This window comes from Toxorhynchites rutilus, chromosome 2, assembly GCF_029784135.1.
Source record: "Toxorhynchites rutilus septentrionalis strain SRP chromosome 2, ASM2978413v1, whole genome shotgun sequence".
Taxonomy (NCBI): Eukaryota; Metazoa; Arthropoda; class Insecta; order Diptera; family Culicidae; genus Toxorhynchites; species Toxorhynchites rutilus.
Window position 1 is genome coordinate 124,379,476 of NC_073745.1, and position 22,967 is coordinate 124,402,442.

Genomic DNA, 22,967 nt, shown 5'->3' on the forward strand with positions numbered 1-22,967 from the left:
GACTGGCGCGAAAACTTCCACCTCCTCGTCGCCAACTGTTGTTTCTTCGTTGGAATGAAACGCATAACTCATAAACAACAAATTTAAATATGTTTACTAAAACGTTATGACAATACAAAATACGTCTAACTCTTGCTATTTCGAACTCGTGTCTCTTGCATCTGTAAAATCTGTCAAACCTGACTGCTGTCAGTTGACGAGCCGTTGTAGTGTAATCGGTGGGGGGCTACCCAACAGAATTATCTTTTGTAGTTTTTTTTTCATCGCCATCCGAAGTTAGTCCATTTTTGAATTTGAATTCCGTTCATTCAATCCCTTTTTTTTTGTTTTGCTTCCAATACTACTTATGTTTGTATAGTTTCTTGCAGTGAAACGGAGGTAAATTCGCTGTACGCAATAGACATGTGCTATACCGCGAGTGAATAATGCAAAAAAGTGTTACTGTTGCAATGATTCACAGTATACAATTATACACATACGCAAGAATAGAATGATGAAATGCGGTCGAATCGTGTGACGAAGCCTATCACATAAAATTGTACATTATCAATCATCATTGCTCTTGAAATACAAGTTAAGTTCTCATCAACGAAAACCAAATTTCCCACCGTTACCGAAGTAGTTCGATTCATGTTTAGGTATTGGGTAACGATGAAAAAAAGCACATAACCTAGGCCGAATGAGCCAAGAAATGAAATATGCTTGGCTGCTGTAGTAAAAGTGGCTTTGCTTTTCTTATACAACCAGAACACTTTACACTAAACATGTTGTTGTTTAGAGAAGTATAAATTGCATTCAAAACCCGACTTCTTCAGCTCTCGCGATGCATGTACGTATGCTTACATCAACATAAATAAACTCTCTTTCTCACCAACGTAAATCGGCTGCAGGTGAGTATCACTTTTCTCATATTCAAAAGTTATGAACAAAAGCGAACGTGTTTTCTTTTGCCCCCTAGCGATACAATGTGAATGAAGGCTAAACCTTTTGATACACTATTAACAACTGGTTGGAAGCAATCGAGTAGTAGGGTGAACATTTCCCGCCAAGTGTTGCACTTAGCCGATATTTGATTTTAGGAGTGTAAAAGTGGCCTTAAGCTCTCAGTTCTGTGATATGTAAAGTTTAATAATTGGTATGACCTACCAAGGTTTTTTTATTTGTTTACTAGCTGTACTTCTACAAAAAATCGTCCCTATAATATAAAATTATTTTCAGACACAATTCTCGTTCAAGATTCTTCAAGCATTCGGAAACAACATGTTTCTCCGTTGCATGGAATACATGTTTGATACAGAGAACATTACAAAATAAAGACAGCTCAAATCGGACCATTAATTCCTCGGGATTAGGGCACACCAACACATTTGGCGTTCCATTTTTGTTTATATAGATAGAAGATATAGGAATGAGTTATTCCGTCTGAAAATCTGTTTCCATTTTTGAACAGAAATCAATTTCGTTAGCGCCAACATCAAATGGACTAACAACGCTTAGCTAATTGTAGAACATATGGGAATACAATTTTCTGAATTTTCCGATTTTTCTCTCCGCTATATTGATCTACGGGAAGAGACGAATACAACGAAATATAGATGACTCAAATTGAACAATTCCTTCCTCGGGTTTTCCGCTTACCAACAGATTTTGCCTTACATTTTTATTTATATATATTTGTTTATTTGAGAGGAATAAGCCTACACTGAACGGAGCAGACTTTGCCCCAGCCCGTAAGAGCACAAAACCTCTTATTGAATCAACAGATTACATTCAAACCAACAGATACAATTTACTTAAACTAGCTTATACATAACACAAACATTATTACATTATTACAAACAAATTATACATTCAATAGTCATGGTGATAAATTATCGTAAAACATAAACTTAAGACTAGCACGAGAATTATTAAAGTCAAATAATATTATAACATTTGTTGAATATTTTACACTTGCTGGTTAGAGGTTCATTTGCACCATAGTTTGTACGGGATGCCGGAATATTCAGAAACGAGTGGGAACGTGAAGTAATTCGTCTTATTTATTTATTTATTTATTTATTTATTTTTAATTCAACATCATCCCACTATAGGTATTAATGGTAAAATATACTCAGATTGGGAAAAGCCACCTTGAGCAAACGTAAAATTTTAACTCAAAGCGGCATAAAAACCCAATACTTTTTCACAAAAAAGTATACAACTGAAAATAACATTAAAATAGAGCAAGTAACAAAAAATAATAACAATGATAAAGATATTATACTAAGCATACATTTCACAGTTGCACACAAAACAGTCTAAAAAGACAATCAATTTCCACGACGATTATATTCCAACGCCATCTGCCGAATAGGTTCATGAAGTCCATAATTAGTGCGGTGCGCTTCAACCTGTAACAATTGTTGATTCCGTTGAGGACGAAGAGGGCAGTACAGCTGGAGTCGCGACAGAACAGCAGGACGGTCAAAATATCCTGACAGAATTTGATGAACCGTTTTTGCAATGATATCCTTGCGTCGCTGCTCAAGAGTAGCTATGCCAACTAGCTGGCAAAGTTCCTCATAAGGTGGTAAAGCATCATAATTTCTCCAAGGTAGCATACGACAAATTTTACGAATGAAGCATTTTTGTATCCGTTCGAGATGAAGTATCCAATAGTCATAATGCGGATTCCAAACAACACAGCTAGACTCAAGGATGGAACGTACTAAAGAGCAATAGAGAGTTCGTAAAGTGCCAGGATCGCAGAATTCTCTGCCAATCCGAAAGATAATTCCAAGCTGACGATACGCTGTGTTGATGATATAGATGTAGTGCTGTCTAAACGACATTGGGCTATTCGAAATAACACCGAGATCCGTGACGATGTCACTGCGCTGGAGTAACGAGCCATTAATGCTATAGTTAAAAACTATGGGCTGTTTTTTACGAGTAAAGCTAATAGCGGTGCATTTCAGAATACTGATAGTCGTGTGATTCATGCTGCACCACTCCGCGAATAAGTCAATCAAGTTTTGGAGTTGCAGATAGTCTGAGGCGGTCTCAATTGACAGATAAATTTTTACATCGTCAGCGTAGCATAACCTGGTTCCATGAGGCAATAGTCGAGTAGTGTCGCTAACGAACAGCGAGAATGGCAAAGGCCTAAAATGCTACCTTGCGGTACTCCGGAACCATTCTAGAACAAAACAATGGCCTCAAATACCTTAGAGCAAGCGCACAGAGAAGTGATTCCGCGATAGTTCTCCACACTGTGCTTATTGCCTTTCTTAAACACAAGAAACATGAATGATGATTTCCAGCGATCAGGAAACTTTTGCCTTCGTAGAGAGATGTTGAATATTGAAGCGATTGGAGATTTCAGTGTTTCACAACATTTTTTCAATAAAGCAGCAGGAATACCATCAGGCTCTGGACAAAAAGATTGTTTCATTTTATATACTGCGTAAGCAGCGTCCTCTGCAACAACGGAAAAAGTACCAGCTGAAAAACTGTCACTTGCAACGAAACGCAACGCAAGCATTAATTGTACAGGGTTTTCCATTTCGGGCTTCCGAAAGTATACAGCCCTGCGCTGACAACCGTTTGACATAGCTGTCAACCAAAGCGTCATATCGTTAGTTGAATGTCTGCCATTTTACAATATAGATCGTTTTAGCATCGCACAACGTGTTAATTTTGTTAAATTATACTATAAAAATGATGAAAAATCGGCAAATGTTTTTCGAGCATTACGGACGGATTTTGGTCGTGATGGACGGCCTACAGAGCGCACAATCGCTAATGTAGTGCCTAAATTCGAACAAACTGGATCCGTAGCGGATATTGTGAGACCTGTGCATCATCGTAATGTGCGTTCGGGTGAACGAACAACAGCAGCAAAATGCTGAATTTTCGCATCAAATTTTCTTCAGCGATGAGGCACATTTCGAGCTCGGTGGCTATGTGAACACCCAAAATTTCCGTATATGGGGCTCAGAAAATCCGCACGTGATTGTTGAGAGGCTATTGCATCCGCCAAAAGTCACTGTTTGGTGCGCATTATGGTCTGGTGGAGTCATCGGGCGTATTTCTTTGAAAATGAGGACGGCGAGACGGTAACTGTGAATGGTGAGCGCTATGGCCGCATATTGACCGATTTTTTTTGCCACAAATTGAAGATATGGATACGGATGACATGTGGTTTCAGCAGGACGGCGCCACTTGCCACACAACACGACCGAACATGGCCATATTGCGAACGAAATTTGAGGGACGCATAATTTCGCGTTTTGGTGATGCCAATTGGCCGTCCAGATCATGCGATTTGAACCCGCTAGACTTTTTTTTTTGTGGGGTTATGCGAAAGACCGTGTCTATGCCAACTCTCTGCAAACTCTTGAACATTTGAAAGACAACATTCGTGAAGTTATGACCGAGATACCGCCCCATATGTGCCGAAAAGTCATCGAAAATTACCTGTTCCGGATCAAGGTGTGCGAGGAAGCCCTAGGTGGACATTTGAATGATGTTGTATTTCATACATAATGGCATAAACCAAACATTAATTTGAAATAAAAGTTTCATCGAAATTCGAATTCTAGGTGTGTTTTATTTCAATTTACTTTCGGAATTTAAAGTTGGAAAACCCTGTGTTATCTGGTGATATTGATTCCTCGCTGAAAACACTCATGACATATTTTGCAAACAAAGCACATTTACTACTGGTGGAAGTCGCCACTTCATCATCAAGAAACATAGTCGACGGAATGCCATCTTCTTTACGTTTACCATTAACATATCGCCAAAAGTTCTTCGGGTTGCCTCGAAGATTACGTTCCGTTTTACGCACATAGTTGAAATATAATATTCTGTTCAATGTTTTGTATTCTCGGCTTGCCAACTTGAAAAGATGACAGTTGCGAGCACATCTGAGTGAGTGATAAGCGCGAAGGTAGGCATTTTTGGGGCGTTTGAGACGGCCAAGTTCTTGATTTCCCCATACCGGTTTACGGCGTGGACGAACCCGAGGGTCATGTTGTAGAATTAATTCATGAATCATAACGGTGAAGCTATCAACTGCATCATCAGCATCATTACAGATCGTCAAAAAGGTCCAATCGGCATTGCAAAGTGCAGCATTAATTGCATCATGATCACCACGCCGGAAGTCAAACGCATTGGGATCAGGTTTCTGTGAGGACGATGCAATCATATGGTGATTCCTATACTGCCAGTCTGAATTCCAAAATTTTACTGCGAAGGCCCCGAGTATTTTGATAATAAAAAAGCGTAGGCTCAGGAGCAGGAACATTCGACTGAGGCAAACGTGCAGCGACGTCGGAAAATGATGAGCTATGGCTGAAAGAGACATAATGATCTTTTTGCAAATTCATAAAAGGCATTAACTTAACTGGATTGGGGGCCCGGTGGCCCCCAAAGTCCACCGATGGAAGATCATCCAAGTTTGAGCTGGCTGACGAGCTGATAGAGTAGGCGTTGATAGGTCGATTCGTGGAAGTACAGTCGCACTGGGAAGCCAAAAATCCCGGAAGCCACTTCCCCGCTCTTCAAAGGCTCGAAAGTAAATTCCCTGAGGCCAAGTAGATGGATCCAGTGAAATTTCTTTCAAATTCAAATCCAGCCCGACTTTAAGTGATACAAAGGCAAGCGACTTCAGATCAGCGTCTTTTTTGATTAATTTTTTAACAATTGGCTGAGCATGTCTGCCCAAGAGTAGCAAGTTCTGCTTCGGAGACGTGCGGGGCAATACGTGAGAGGTATAACCAGAATTTATCAACTGGTTTAGGCACAGTTTCAACGGCAACAGAAATATTGTCAGCTGACCGGGTTCCACCAAATAGTTTTCCAATTGATCAACAGATTTCCGGCAATCAGTGCAGAACCACAATATCTTCGATTGTCCGTTGACAAAATCGAGATTCGAGCGAATCCAACCGAAGCATTTTATATGTGCAACAGAATCGCACAGATAACATTTTATTAGATTCAGATTTTTGATCAGTTCAGCGCATTCATAGCAGCTCTTATCCATGATGAAGCTTTTGGAGCACTTGATTCACAGATAAAAACACTCAAATTGACGAAAAACACAGCACAGTCAGCTAGAATAACAAATTATATGTATGTGTAACTGTCGGAGAAGTGCAACGCAGTCTATATCTGGCCGTAATAGATCAGCAATAAACATTGTCTTAGACAGATCTCGACGCACATTTAGAAGTTGCAGGCTCAACAAATTACACCTACTTTCGTAACTTGGCAGGTTAACGGGATCCCTCCAGGGTAGTTTCCGAAGAGCAAAGCGTACAAATCTCCTGTGAATGGACTTAATACGATTGACTGCATTGTTGTAGAACTCCCAAACTACTGAACAGTATACTAATGTTGATTGCTGATTGAACAGTACAAGGTTTTCAAACATGCAATGTCTCTGAAATCCTTTGCAAAGCGAAATATAAATCCAAGCAGAGAAGATGCTTTGCTGGCGACATATAACACATGCTGTTCCAAGGTGAGATGAGAGTCTAGCATGACTCACAAATCCTTCACAATAGATTCTCGGTTTAGTGACTGCCCACGAAGAGAGTATGTAAAGCAGGTGGGTGATTTCTTCCTACAGAAACTGATGACAGAGCATTTCGAAGCATTCAGTATCATCATATTGTTTTGACACCACTCAACAAATATGTCCAACTCTTGTTGAAGGAAAACTGCGTCAGTGCGAGTTATGACAAAGTACAGCTAGAAATCATCCGCATAAGACAGCTTCTGGAATTTGATTGAGAAGTGAATGTCATTCAAATACATCAGAAATACGAATGGACCGAGATGACTGCCTTGTGGTACACCGGAAGACACAGAAAAAGGTTGAGAAACATGATCGCCTATTTTGACGGACATTTGACGACCCGTGAGATGAAAGCCAAGCCGTTCTAGTTTGGCAACAGCAATCTTATGGTTGATTTTGACAAACGCAGCCGAGAAGTCAGTATAGATAGCATCAACCTGTTTCCCGTTATCAAGCTCGCGGATTATAAATGATGTGTATTGCACTAGATTTGTTGATGTTGATCTTTTCCTCATGAATCCATGTTGTTCAGCGGCTATACAACTGGAACAATTGTGTTTAACGTAGTCTAGGACGATTAATTCGAAAAGTTTGGCCACAGCACACAATGCCGCAATGCCTCGATAGCTCGTAACAGAATGCTTGTCGCCTTTCTTAAAAACAGGAAAAATGAACGAATCCTTCCAACCGTTAGGGAAAATTCCAGATTTTAATGAGAGGTTGAATATGGCTGCAAGTGGTGTACTCAGGACGTCTATACAGTTTTTAATCACCAAGGCGGGGATTCCATCAGAACCAATGCAGGTGGAGTTTTTCAAACGAAGACCAGAAAAACCTTAAGATTAAATACTGTATAGACGTCCTGAGTACACCACTTGCAGCCATATTCAACCTCTCATTAAAATCGTAGAAGCGTAGAAGCTGTCTGAAAATCAGTACCTTACTAGTGGCATCGGCTTTGAAGCAACGATGTGTCACAGAACGAATTCCAATGAATATTTTGAAAATTTAGAATAACACCTAAAGCGTTACATAGGGGTTTTTGAAAAGTTCTAACTAATGTACTAAAAACTTAAATACTCTGAGCGTTAGAACACTCACTCAAGCCGTTTGCCACAAATTCACACGCGATACGATAATTACTCAAATAACACTTTTCTTCAACCGTAAATTACGGTATCTTATAGTCAGCATGTGTGACATCAATGACAATTACTGGAACCATGATTCGTGCCGTGGCACAGCGAAACACATATAATGCTACGTGCATTGCAAAAGCGAATCATATTTACGTACTTTCACGGCGTAATGATTTATTAAGTTCCGGCTATATGTACAAAACTGGTTCTACTTCCTTTTTCTGCATGTACCGTTTCGGTTTCATGACCTAGATTTAATTCATATTACTGCTATGTCTTTGGTATTATTTCTTCTGGCAAGGATGGCATTGAAAGCCCGAATGATAAACTAACTTAACCGCATAAGTAAATACCAAAATGTGTAATCTAAAGAGTCGGTAAGTTGATTGACACAATCGAATAAACCTATTTTGTGTTCGAAGTTTCGACACATTCCGTTACATTTGATTTTCCTTTCTCCCCATACCTTCATTTCTACCTTGCTTACAATATTTATTTAGTTTTTTCATAAATGGACAATCAGGCAAGCAAAAACCGAATCGGCGGGTCCCATTCCGGTTCGCATTGCCTTAAGCTGAAACTTGAAACAAGTGGCCCTTCATTAATATTTTGAAAGTGTCGGTCAGCTAATATACATTCAAATCATGGTTCGGAGTCGGACAAGAATGGGAATGTATTCAATACTTTTCGACACAAATAAATGGCCGATGCCACCCCACACAGAAGAATATGACGACGACGACGAATCGTAGTCACGGTGCATAATGTTCAAGAGCAAAAGCAACGACAGGTTCAATCTTGATGTTACGGTTGCTTCGAATGGTAATTTTATGTGTTGTGTAATTTATGCCACAGTATGAAGGCTTTTCGAACTCTATGCATCAGAAACATTTACATTTTCATTCTGAATTTGAATTTGCAACAAACCATTGGACAAATTGTACAATTGGTCACACGCATGTCCACCATCTGCAAATAACTTGGACGCCACAGGTCAATAGAGTTCAGGCACGGCGTTTCACTCAAATCGCTATCTAACTGTCCGAATTATGTCCAAACAAACGATAGGCAAGAAAGCCAGTCCTGTCGGATGTGCTAACGAGCAGCTGGAATGTTGAAAATGAAAGTGGTTGAGCGAGCTTCTCTGGAATCAATTTGTGGCCATTGCTATTTTCTACATACGTAATAGTATATTTTGAATTTCAATCAATTTCAAACAACAACAAAATTATAGCATTTTCCGTGACGATGAATAAAATACTTAATTTTATCTCAAATCGCTACAATGATTGTTGTTTTGTTGTTAAAGTTCCATATCTGAACTGAACCAATATTAGCAAATGACACAATATATTTTACCCTGAGAAAATATAAAATTTATGAGGAAATGTGACGCTTGGGAAAGAGTGAAAACAAATACAGTCAATCGAAAAATTGAGGGTACACATGCTTCTTGACGAAACTTTCCATTTATTTGGCATAAAATATTTTGAGTACATTGATAATTTAGATGCAAATTAATTACTCACACATTTAATTATGTATGTGCAATAAAATTCCGCGAAAAGTGTTGTGCTATTTGTTCATTCCTAAAAATTAAAAACAATCTCTATTCTAGGCATCGCAAATTGAATGTGCCCCATAAATTTCTCCGAACAAATTAACCTTGTATGTAAGATCTTTGCGAATTCGCGTACTTTTTTCCGTCAGTGATTGTGGGATCGGAAGAACACACTATACAGTAAAGAAAATCATAAACAAGTGGAAATACGAAGGAATCATGGAAAATCTCCCGAGAAGAGGACACAAACGTATCCTGTCTTCTGATGATGAACGAGTAATTGTGCGAACATTTCGAAAGAACGAAAGAAGATTCCCAGTTCAAGAACCGTCTGAAATATAAATCAAGGTAACAAAGCGAAACTCAAAACGACGATTAGGGAGATCTGGAAGAGCATTCCACCTACAGTGACCATAAATCTGGACGCCAAATGGAGCCATACCACATAATAGGAGAATTGTTATCTGTTAACATTTCTGAATTGATTTCAGTTTTCTTTAAAAGAAAAACTTGAACTGTTCACTCAATTTTGCCACGTCTTGACACATTAAGCTTCGGTCCCTAGGGCACGACATTGAGCTTTTTGGTAGGAAAGCGCTGACTGACTGGAACTGACATTTACAAAATAAGAAATAAAAATACATAAGGTTTGTTTTCAGATGTAATTACAAAATGTGACTTATTTCTAGCCGAATTTCTGATACACTTATACTGTGCAAACGCTCTTGATGCGGACTGAATGGAAATCGCAGCAAGAAAAAAATGGGACTCAACGTGTTTATTGAAATTGTTCTGTTTATTTTTTTAAAATGAAGCAGAAATGTGATCATTTTAATTTTTTTATCACTACATAAGAGTAAAAAGGATCGATTATACGATGAATATAAGTCGCTTTTAATTTAAAGTGACCAGATGGTCAAAGGTCTAACGCGGAACACGAAAAACAAAATGTTATGTATATACGTTATGTGAAAATAAACCATAGTTTAGCGAGTCTCATTTATTCGTGAAACACTTAAAATGTGCCCTTGCAATTAAACCTGATCTGTATTATTTCTTTCTAAGTATCGTCATTCAGTTGTGATTTTTCGGTGGTTTAGATTTTGTTTACGCCTGAAAATTACTCAGCTCAGTTAGGGCATTAAAGCCTGGCAAACACGATTCAAATTCAACAATTTTCTTCAAATTACCGAATGAAATGCTCGAAAATTTCAATCCATTTTTCATCCAATTTAGTGTTAACGAATGCATTGAAAAAACGGACTATTTTCGGACTACTACTACAAAAAATAATTTAATGGAATAAATTTTCCTTAAATATTACGTTTATTAAGCCTACAACGAAAATTATTGAAAGCTGTTGATAAGCAGCAGCACTGTTCCGGCCAACATTTGCTTCATTTGTGATACTTCATCAAACAACCATGCCTCTTCCTGTCCAGCATACACTAGTTCTTCCGGCTTATTTAACACATTAAGCCCTGACCGAGCTAGAGGACGAAAGATGAACTTTTCGTTTGACTCACGTTGGTCTCTGCGGATCAATAGGGGACTTTTATAAAAATCATTATAAATCTTCATCAAAATCTTAAAAATAAATCTTTATAAAAATCGTCGGTTCTTGTTGACACTCTCTAAACAAAAAGTCCAGTGTCGGTGCAATGAAACCAGCTCAACGTATTAATCGTTGAATGCATTGGAATCGCTCTTGAACAGTCTGTCAAATAAGAGTTTTATTTTGAGGTTCATTCATTTAAGAAAATCAACATGATCAAATTGTAATACTGAAATATATTAATATCGCGGAACATTTTTGTTCCTTTTGCCAAATGCGGGACGTTTCGCGGGACTTAATCCTACGCGGGACATTTTGTTGAAATGCAAGACTGTCACGCGTAACGCGGGACGTCTGGTCAGTTTATTTTAATTATTTATTTTTTGAACCCGAAAAACTAAAAAATAACAAACCAGCACGAGCGTACACTCAATTTTGCGATTGACTGTATATTGTGCTTCATGTCTTCGACGAAGCGATTCAAGCCTTCCGTAGTCGAATTTTCTAAATCAAGCTTCAAACCCACTTGGCGACATGAACGGAGCTTTCATGAGTGTTTGACCGGAGCTATAAATGGACAATGCTATAAATCGACATGAGCGCGCCCTTGTATTGAAAGATTTCAAAATTCACCATAAAGAGTGTTTAAACGCCGTGATGATGACTATAGTACCCATGAAAGCTTCGCAACTGAGAGTTTTATGTTTCGTAGATGGAATGACTCTCGTGGCCCAATATGATTTGACATTTCTAGAGGTGTGCTAGTTTTTTTGTGTCGTACCAAAAGACTGGCAAATGTAAGAAAATTAGCAGAATGGCAATGCTCTGTTCAGAGTTTGTAACAATTTCGTGAACTTATTAACTACAACCCAGTTTACTATTATTTTTTTCTTACAGAATTCAATTCGATGAACAACCAAACTGAAAAGAGTTGCCTGTTACTGGTCGTGCTTGATTATATAAAGACTCGATTATATACAGTTTGTAATTTTGTTTTTATATTTAAAATATTTTTTATGCATGAAAATATAATATTTCAACGTTAAGGTGACATTTTATCTGCTATTATAAGTACAGTGGAGTGAAAATCGTGATTTTTAAAGCTTTTGATCGAATTCTCACCAGAATTTTTTACAACGATATTGCAGCGAAATCTCGAAAGATAGATGATGGGTGTCAACGAACAAAATGTAAAGTGGTTAGAGAGCTTCAATTTAGTTGATGAAAACAATCATATTTAATATGATTTTTTGGGATAAAATTATTAAAAACACTTTTTGAAATAAAGCTAGTTTAATCCTCTATAAGGCCGTAGAAACTAGGCAAGGGATTTACCTTGCTTATTTACCTTTGATCAAATTTTAACTCTATAAACAGTTGAGAAAATTGGTGGCAATACAGCTGCCACTGCCCGTTAACCCAAAAACACTGTTTACCGCTGCCTTGTAAAATCATTTTATTGCGCCTTTGGTTGTGCAAAATTCGAAACAATATTTCTAGTGCTGCGAGAAAAAATGTTTTTTTATACAGACTTGAATTGAAAATTTGAATTTTTCGTCAAATACACCATTTATTTTATTGAAAAAAAAAAATCTGCATGATCCTAGAGAGTAGACCCCAAATAAAACGATTCCAGTAAAAACAGAATTTCCTACCGACGCGGTTTTTCTACATAAAAATGACTTCCAATTTAATATCGTACTATCTTTTCAGTCCTAAAAAAGTTGGAGTCCGAAACCTTCGGAAGTCTTTGTTTAATCAAAATATTATAATAATTTTCACAGTGCAGCAAAGAAAATATTTTTTTCGAAGACAATATATTTGCCACGGCCTTATAAAGGGATTAAGACAAACAGATCCCGAAGCAATAAAGAAGTTCAATAACACCGTAATTTTTTAAATTCGACCATATGAGTAGAATGTTTTTATTTCATCAAATATATATATCTATCATTTACTGAGAGTTTCCGGATAAATTAATTTTTTAATGTGAGAAAGGTGTTTCCTAACTTTTTTTTGAATACAACCACCAGGTTCTGATAAAAATATACGTGGAATTAGGTAGCTGATTCGGAATATTTCAGGAAGTGATAGAGGATCATATTTGATGAAAAAATTGTACGCATTTCGTCTATTCTCAACTAGAGTTGTTGAACTTTTCTTGAGTCGAATTTTATGTCTTGAACTGACTCTAATTTAGAAAGCACGCTACTTCGAATAATTATGCTTCTCATTTGAAGGATAAGAAAATTTTACGTAGAATGCAGTTGTAAAACATTTAAGTTGATGGAACCAAGTAAATTTTAGAGGTAAAGATGAAACATAAGTTTTTGTGCTTTTATAGGTTATTATAAATTTTCCAAAAATGCATGATAAACTGGATTGTTTCTATCAACCAAATTGAAGCTGTCCATCCATTCTACAATTCTTTCCTTGACACTACACTGTTATCCTTCAATTTATCTTGCAAAAAATTAAATGATTCACAACATAATTTATGCACAATTTTCTCAAATGAAAGCAATTGAATCGTGCTAAGCAGCGTAATTTTTTAATTAATGTCTAAAAACGGTCTCACGGAAAAGTTCAATAATTCTTTCGTAGATGAGATTTAACCATAAGCGTGGAAGTTTTTTTCATCAAATACGATCCTTATCAAATTTGCTGTTCGATTTTTCGAACGCTTGGCCTGAAATGAGTTAAACATTTCTTCATGTTTTTGAGGAATCAATTAACTTTCTATTAAATTATTTGATTTCTCAAAAACTTATTTCAATCGGGCAGCACTTTTCAAACCTAAAATGTACAAATTTAAAAAAAATGGAGAGGATCGGGGCAGCGGCTCATTAATTTGGCGTTGAATTGTTCTTTAGTAAACTCTTCGAATTTGATAAGTGATGTTTCGATAAGGAATTTAGCGGAGGAAAACCACAGAGCAATACAAATAACTTTCCGGGCAAGGTTAGTAAAAAAATCAATGAGTCGTGAGTTTTCTGATGTATACACCGATTCTGCATTCCGACGGATTTGCATTTCGTTCGAAATCATTATTTCGTTCGAGATATAATTTTGCATTCCCTATTTTTTGCCCATTTAATGTTCGAAGAGAAGCAAATTGAACGAAATACAAAAACAACTTGAACGGAATACAGAATGGAATTATATCAAGTCTATCGAAATATAGAGTAAGGGTGGTAGTTTTCCCCCACGAGCATTTTGAAAGCCATCTAGACACACAATGAAGAATGGTCAATAAGCAGTTGAAAAATCAAAAAATAAACATCGAAAATATTTCTAATACGCTATTAGTACCCTCGGAAAATTCCCGGAACTATTGCGGAAATGGTTTCGCATGGCGCTGATGACTTAAAGTGAAGCGAATGTGTAAATGAATCGACATTTCCTGTGTCCAACCTTACTCCGAAGTGGGCAAAAAAACTACACTCGACAAAAAAAAATAGAGGAGCAAAATGCGACATCGAATTTATTTAATGATTTTTGAAACGCTACAACTATGTTATAAAATAATGTATTTGTCAAAGCAACAACTGGACCTTGTATAGAATATTTTCAAGTTGGTATGTAGGGGTTTTTGGGGCCGGGGAAGGTTTTCGTGATGGGTTGCCCTCCCCTCTCTCTAAGGGGTGGTGGGGGGAAGGGTCTCCTGCCATACAAATTAAACACAAATTTCTACATTACTCGGGAATTAATCATGCAAATGAAACGAAATTTGGTATATGGAGGTTTTAGGGTGCAATAAATGTTTTTATGGTGGTTAGACTCTCCACCCCCCTCTTTAAAAAGGGGGGCTGCCATACAAACGAAACACTAATTTCTGCATTACTCGAGAATTAATCAATCAAATGAAACCAAATTAGACATATTGAGGTATTAGGATGCAATAAATGTTTCTATGGTGGTTAAACTCTCCACCCCCCTCTCTGAGGCTGCCATACAAATGAAACTCAAATTTCTGCATTACTCGAGAGTTAATCAAGCAAATGGAACCAAATTTTCATGTGAAGGTTTTAGGGTGCAATAAATGTTTTACGGTGGTTAGACACTCCACCACACTCTTCAAGGGGGAGGTGCCATAAAAAGTTTAACGGGGTCGATTAGAAGATCAATCAATGAACAGTTCTGCGATTGGACCCATGAACATGCTAATAGTAAGAAAACGTGAATGTTTGAAGGTATTGATAACAAAAAACAAATTTTGGGCGGGACGAAGTTTGCCGGGTCAGCTAGTCCTTTATAAAATGAAGATCTTTTGATATCAGTGCATGGTCTCTATTCCATCTTTTCTTTTCTTGAAATTCTTTTTAATTGATAAAAAAATCTATGCATATAAAATTGTTATGTTTGTTTTTGTGCTCTTCATAAACTCGAAAAGTTCGCCATTGATGGAGCTCATATTATGACACAATATAAAATCCACTTCAAGAATTGTTGTTGCTACTGCCAACCCATCAGGAAGCTTTAAGATTTTCAGATGAAATAAGCACACTTCTGAAGTAAAGCTGTGAGCCTGAATCAACTTTCTAGTATTGAATACGTATTCTATGTGGTAGCAACACATTTCTTTGCAAGTGTTTAAAAAATCGTGAACTAAAATTGTATCCGATAATGAATTTAAATCCATTTAATTTTATTCGATTGGCGTTGCTCAAGATCAATCTTTGGAAATGTGTAATGTAGTTTCGAGTGCGGATTGTTCAACTGTATATTGCGCGTTTCCATGTTGGAATACTAGATAGCCAAAGCGTGGCAGGGTACAGCTAGTAAAATTTGAAAAAAACTTAAATGAAATTAAAATTTAATGTAAGCGCAATCCAGTTATTTCCTCAATTATACTAATTAAATAAACAAAAATGTCCACGTGGACAACAGGGGGAGGGGTATGAAAATGTCCACGCTTGTCCACGGAGGGGGAGGGAGGGAGTGTAAAATCCCGATTTTCCTGTCCACGTGGTATGTGGACAGCCTTTTACATCCGTTTGAAAGATGAAAACATTTAGTACAGGATATAGTTGTTAAACATCTAAAGTAGTGTAACTTCAAAAAAAGTAGTTTTGAAGGTGTTATTATTAATGTTATACCTGTGTTATTATTAATGTCATAATAAACTTGATTATTTATATCAACAAAATTAAAGCTTGCTAACCGCTCTATGATTTTTTCTTGGACACCCAACTTCTATCTTTGTTAATTTCTCTGCAATATCTTTATGAAAAAGTTCTGGTGGAAATTCAAGCAAAATTTTTACGAATCAATCACGATTTTTACTCCATTGTACTTGTAATCAGCGGCGTAGTGAGAGTAGACAGCGCCCCCGGCAAACTATGAATATGGCGCCCCAAAAAACCACTTTTTTTGATTGTTGCACTAGTTTTTAAATTGTTATTCGTATTTAGAAGACTAGATATAAGGTTGGGGAAAAAGAAATATCGTATTTCTGATCGAAGTTTGTCGCTTTATTTAAAATACTCAAAATTATCCAATTTAAGTCGAATATGCGCCGTTTTGTTCGCAAACTTGTTGCCATTTAGAAGGCAACTTCATTATCCCCCCCTTATAAAAACCCCCCCTCCTTATTTGCAAAAAACTCAGACAACCAGTTTTCGCATGGCCTTTTGAGGCCAACTTAGTATCACCAAGAGCGTTTTGCATGGACCGGAAGAGATGATAATTACGTGGAGCCAGGTCCGGACTATACGGTGGGTGCAATAGGACATCCCATCCGAGCTCCCGTAGCTTCTGGCGGGTCATCAAAGATGTGTGAGGCCGAGCGTTGTACTGGTGGAAAACAACACCATTCCTATTGATCATTTCTGACCGCTTCTGGTCAATCGCCTGCTTCAAACGGTTTAGCTGCTCACAGTAGAGAACCGAGTTGAGGGTCTGGCCATAGTTGAGCAGCTCATAGTGGGCGATTCCCTTCCAATCCCACCAAACACACAGCAAAACCTTCCTGGCCGTCAATCCAGGCTTAGCGATGGTTTGGGCCGGCTCACCACGCGTCTACCACGACTTTTTTCGCTTTAGGTTGTCGTACGTGATCCAGTTTTCATCACCAGTCACCATCTTCTTCAAAAATAGGTTGAGTTTCTTCCGTTTCACCAGTGCATCGCAGGCGTTGATTCGGTCTTAAAGATATTTTTGCGCCAACTCGTGTGGCACCCATACATCCAGCTTTTTTGGAATCCACTCTTCTGCAAATGGTTCCAAACGGTTTTATGGTCTATTCCCAGTTCCTGACCAATCGAGCGAGTGCTCACATGCCGATCTACCGGTGAATGATTTCAACGATTTTATCGGTTTCCACGACGATTGGCCTTCCAGTACGGGGTGTATCTTCGACACCCACTACACCAGAACGAAATCGATCAAACCAACGCTGTGCTGTGCGAATCGTTACAGTATCGGGTCCATAAACTACACGGATTTTTTCGGCCGCCTTCGTTGCAGTTTTACCTCGCAGGTAGTAAAAACGTAAAATATGGCGAATTTCTTGCGTGGTGGACTCCATTTTTGACGCGCTATAACTTGAGACTGAAAAGGACAATGACAACACTGTCAAAACGACACTTGTAGCACAGATTGTCGTCTTTAAATAGCCGTATAGTATGACCCGATGCGATAAGTACAACACATGATATGTTTAAGTGTTGCCATATATTGACAATATACGACATTCCTTTTTCCCCAACCCAATATATCATTACCAGCTTCGATTATTCTCTAGTCAAATATTTGCCTTGCGTTAGGCTGGACAAATAGTTCAGGATTAAAAACGGTTGTTTCACAGTCGCCTAGCTATCAGGGATCCAACATTGAGTCGCAACTTTTTCGTTGCCCACATAATGTTCATCGTACAAAAACCCTTTGCAAAAATGCTACCAGGTAGACACAGAATATAAAGAGTAAGCTTGAGTAAGCAAAGTTTTTCGATTTTGGCGCCCCAAAGGGACAGCGCCCCCGGTAAATGCCGGGTTTGCCACCCGCACGCTGCTGCTTATAATAGCCACTTAAATCTCACCTTTACGTTGACATATTACATTTTTTATTTGAATAAGCCATATTTCGAACTTTTTTTTCATACTGTATTTAATCGAGTCCAAAATTGTATATAATCGAGTCTGTATATAATCAAGTCCGACCTGTATTAGTTTGGGGAAAAAGAAATTCATTATTTTATATATTATATATCATTATCATATTGTCGAGAAAATCACAGAAATAGCCGAAGTTGATCGACATATTAGTAGTCGAAGCCAAGTATGGAAAAGTTCATTCGCTCGTTTCTCCATACCTAATTATAAAACACTTTTGTATCTGCTTGGAATAATCATGGCGAAGAGAATGCAGCAAGCAATCGTGAGATTGCACGATGAATCATTTTTCACTCTTCGACCATCTTCATTCGGGACTGAGAGTGAACATAACAAAACAAAGAATGCAAAACAACATTCGATGCATGAATACTCCTTTGGAAGGATCGCACGAAAAAAATAACGATTGAGTCAACTCAATCAGATTGAATCTTCGTGTATGTATGATTTCATTTTCCCTTCTACTTTCTTCCTTGTCAGCTTTCAAGCGCATTTGTTAACGGTAATGCACAAGAATCTACCTTCCCGATCACCAATAAAAACTTGCATTAATATGGTCTTTTGCGTTGGCTTAGATCGTTTCATACTAGAAACAAAAAAATTTCATTGCAATAGTGCACAGGAAACAACTCGATTTCAACTTTCTACGTATATTTTACTGCCGAGATCGAGGCTTCAATAATTGCTATTTGAGTGAATAACGAATGATTTTATAGAGACACTCGCTGGCTCAAGCAAATGTTTCCAATTTGATTCTCTCACCATCTAACGTCATTCCGAGAGGTAAATGAGGGAATGCAAAATTCTCTGAGAATAGATGAGTGGAATAGAGACAGTATTTTTCAGTTTAACTCGAGAATGAACTTTGCGAAGATGATAGGTGAATGTTTTCTGTCTCAAATAAAGTGAGGCATAAACGGAGAATAGAAGGGTGAGTTTTATCTGTGAATGAGCGTTGTTTAACGAATTACGATTTTGCCCATAGCTGGTGGATTTTGTTTCTTGGCTTTGATTTCAATTCTTTCATAACTGAAACTATTGCTCACAAATATTTGTGGGTTCAAACAAAGAAGTAATGAAATGAGCATGTTTTATTAGTTCTGGAACAAATTTGGAAAAGAAATCCAAGACATCAAGGTTTTCAAATTTGTCACGCAGCTCTAAATCACATTGCGTTTCAATGAGTTATATCTGCATGGTTTCAGCGGCATGTACATCGTCGAAACTGAATTCGAAACTGAATGAGATAGAGAAAACTGGAGAATTCTTTCATATGCTTTAAAGTACCAAAATCTGCGAGAAAAATCAGCATTAATCGACTGGACATTTTTCCTAGTTGTCGACACTTGAGAAATTCTCAAATTCTCAGAAAATGGGTAAAATAAAAATTTACCCTTTGTTGTTTGAACTTGCGTTTGTTTCCAAGTGAAAAAAAGAATAGACGAAAAGAAGCTTGAAACTCACGATGATCCAATGCATGCGAGTTGATTGATGATTTGGACGATATCCGTCAAGACCAATTCCTCGGTAACTACGAAATCCTTCTCTCATCTATCACCACTGAATAAAATACATAGTCGGCAACTCGTTCTTTCGAACATTCAAACAAACAATTTGCGCTCCTAACTCAGCCAATTTTCCAGCACAGGATGTGGCAACAAATTTATCCATTTTCGGCGCATGTTTCGACTCATACTTTCGTTTCAGATTGAAATTTCAAAACAACAGCAGCTTCATCACAAATCAAATAAACAATTTCTGATTTATGCACGTAAGAAGTATATTTCAGACAATTTTCCCTGGAACACAAGTCCTTCGTCAGCCACTTTTCTTTTTTACTAATGCAGCATACAAATCAAATATCAAATTTCATGGTATGGGTACGTTCGTAATTCTGTGGATCGTTTGACGTTTACTCGCCACCGAGTAACTGACAACGTATAAACCCGGTTGTTACTTGCACGAATTTATTCGATTGTGAGCAAAACAGAACCAAAAACGTGAAAAGTCCTTTGAGTACTAACGAGAACAATTGTCAGATAGTTATATTAGCACGGAAAAAACGGAAAAGAAAATGATAAGCTTGGATACACATGATTCACAAGAATTGATCACAAAGTTATTTTAAATCGATTGAAATTTCAACTATATTCTTAATTACGCTCAGATGATTTTTTTTCTTGACGTAGAACTACGTCTTCCAGGAAGGGTACCAAATCAGAAAATAGGTCACGTTTTTGTGAAATAAAGTTAACGTTAATAACTATTTTTTAAGAAAAAAATTTCTGATACTTTGCACATCAATGGAATCTGAAGTTCTCTAAGATTCGTTTGATATACTCTACAGTAAAATCCAATAGAACCTAAACAGTTTAAATTAATGAAAAGTGGAAGCATTTTCATTTTCCCATACATTTGTTCTGCCGATTTGTGTGCATTCCCGAACAGAGCTGTCAATAACAAGCAACTGGTACATTCGTTTCTGCCCGTGTTTAAACAAGCCATCCGCGATTTGAAGCCACACCACTTCTCGTTTGGTGGTAATCGAAGCAACATGGTTGCCGCAGAGCGTCGAACGGGAGAGGATTGTTTTCTTGTCGGGTGAAGGAGGAGTATGGAATAGAGTTTCTTTCTACAAGGGTGCTTCTCAGGGCTGGAGGCGGAAACCAAAAATAGAATAGAATGAAAACACAGATGCGATTGAGCTAGTATAACACAACGAGCGGCTATCATTTATGCCTAATGCTGATTTCATACACATACACACAGCTCGATACAAGGAGAGGAAGCTCTCTGTATCGAGGTGTGCCACGACAAAGAAGAGCAGCATACGAGAATTTTTTGTGCTAGTGCGGATATGGAAGAGTATCCAGAATTTTGGAATATAGATATACACTGCATCTATTTAGATAAACGTACATTTCATGAAACTATGTTTCCAAATTCCAGCAGGGTAACCTTACTGTTGCATGTTGTGGGATTCGATCACATCTCAAGCGGAATATAGGAGCAAAAGATTCATAGTTTGTGATCGATATCTGAGTGGGAAGGAGAAAATCTGATGCGAGCTAAACCAACTAAACGAGAAGTGCTGATAGCTTTCGACTCTACTCGACTCTTTCGAGACTATTGAAGTAATAAAAAATTAAATAGCTAAAAAGATATTACAAAAAATTCGATGCATTCTAAAATAATATCCGAAGTGATAAACAAGTGGATTGAGTAATATACTTCCGTAGTTCTAAGTCGAAAACTGCGGTCGTGTCCAAGATACAACCCATTACAATTTTTTCTTTAAATCAGGCTGCGAGCCGCATGAACAACGCTGGAGGGCCGCAGGTTGGCCACCACTGGTCTATGCCGAAAGCTGATATCTTAAGGCTCGTCCACATTATGACTAATGATGCCGATTGGCCTGTACCAGGCGACATATTCGGTTGGTTATGTAATGTGGACGCCCCATCGGGTGCACGAAGCCGAAGACCCATCGGATGCACGAAGCCTTCACGAACACAAAGTACAATGTCGTCAACGCTAATTCACTTCGTTTTGTTTTGGTTCGACTTTCTCGAACCGGACCCACTTGTTTCGGGTTGGGTTCGGTTTGATTCGAGTCGGTTTTCGGCACGTCGGCAAGCCCGGGCGGTACGTCCACATTTAGTCGGCTTTACCGGGCGGCCAAGGCCGATTGGCGTAATGTGGACGCGTCTTTAGAAGTGTAGAATAGAAAAATGTTTTTTCGAACTTCAGAATTACCTTTGTAATTATCATTGTCGGAGCTATTCGCTTATACATACCTGAGGGTTTATTACTCGAGTTAGGGATGTAATTTCAAAATGGCGCCGCTGAAATGAAATCATGATTTAGGCGTCGTGCACAAATTACGTAACGCTAAAAATCCGTATTTTTAACCCGCTCCCCCCCTACGTAACGCAATTTTCTATCTCTAATACACAGAAAGTAACGCAATCTTGACCCCCTCCCCCCCTTATCGCGTTACGTAATTTGTGCACGACGCCTTATTATCTTTATTATGCCAATACAGTATTCATAACCTGTATGGAAGAGTTAAATTAAAAACAACATCAAAAGTATAGAACAAAAACTCCGTCTAAAAACAACACTAATTGGAATCTGAACGAATTATACATATTTATTTGAACCGTCATTATTTCCGATTAGATTAACGTTCACATGCGATCCAGCATAATCAGCCCTACATTATTTTTATTCCGAGCGAATTCTCGCCGAAAGAATGATTACGATTAAACAAAGCATTGCCTGGTACCAGCATAAGTCGTCAGATTGACAAAATGCAGCAAACAAGTTTGATGAGAGCATCATTTCGATGATAACCGAAGAGGCAATTTATGTTATATTTTTTCACTCTCAAGATGAGTATTGTGTTGTTTCTTGAAAATTATATTTATTTGGAATAAAATTACTTATTTTTCATGATTCAACAGTATGTCCCATATTTCATTCGTCAGCTTACGGAAGTACTATCGAATACAAACGTACACGCGTAAGCATTGATTCTATACATTTTAATAATGATAATAACATATATCGAATCATTCTAGATTAGTTAGAATCATTTATTTTTCATCCTCTCGGTGTGTGTTAGAAATAACGAAATACGACTTTGAAATTAAAACAAATACCTGCCATCTATGTATATTGTCTTGAACGGAATAAACATATTCGCTTTGAAGCGTTATTAATCGATTTGATGCGATTACCAGCCATCTATGTCCTGCATAATCAACCCCACATTATTTTTATTTCTAGTGATTCACGCCGAAAGAATGGTTGTGATTAGACAAAGCATTGCTCATTTGTCCTAATGGTACCAGTATGATTCGAATGATCGATGGAATGCAGGCAACTGGTTTTTGGGAAGAGTTTTTTGTTGATAAGGAAGTATCAAATTTAGAATCATTTTTCTTTGCATTCAAGAATGCGTTGTGAACTAAGTTAATCAATTTTAAATCGTATATCAGAAAAAAATAAAACTTCGATTTTT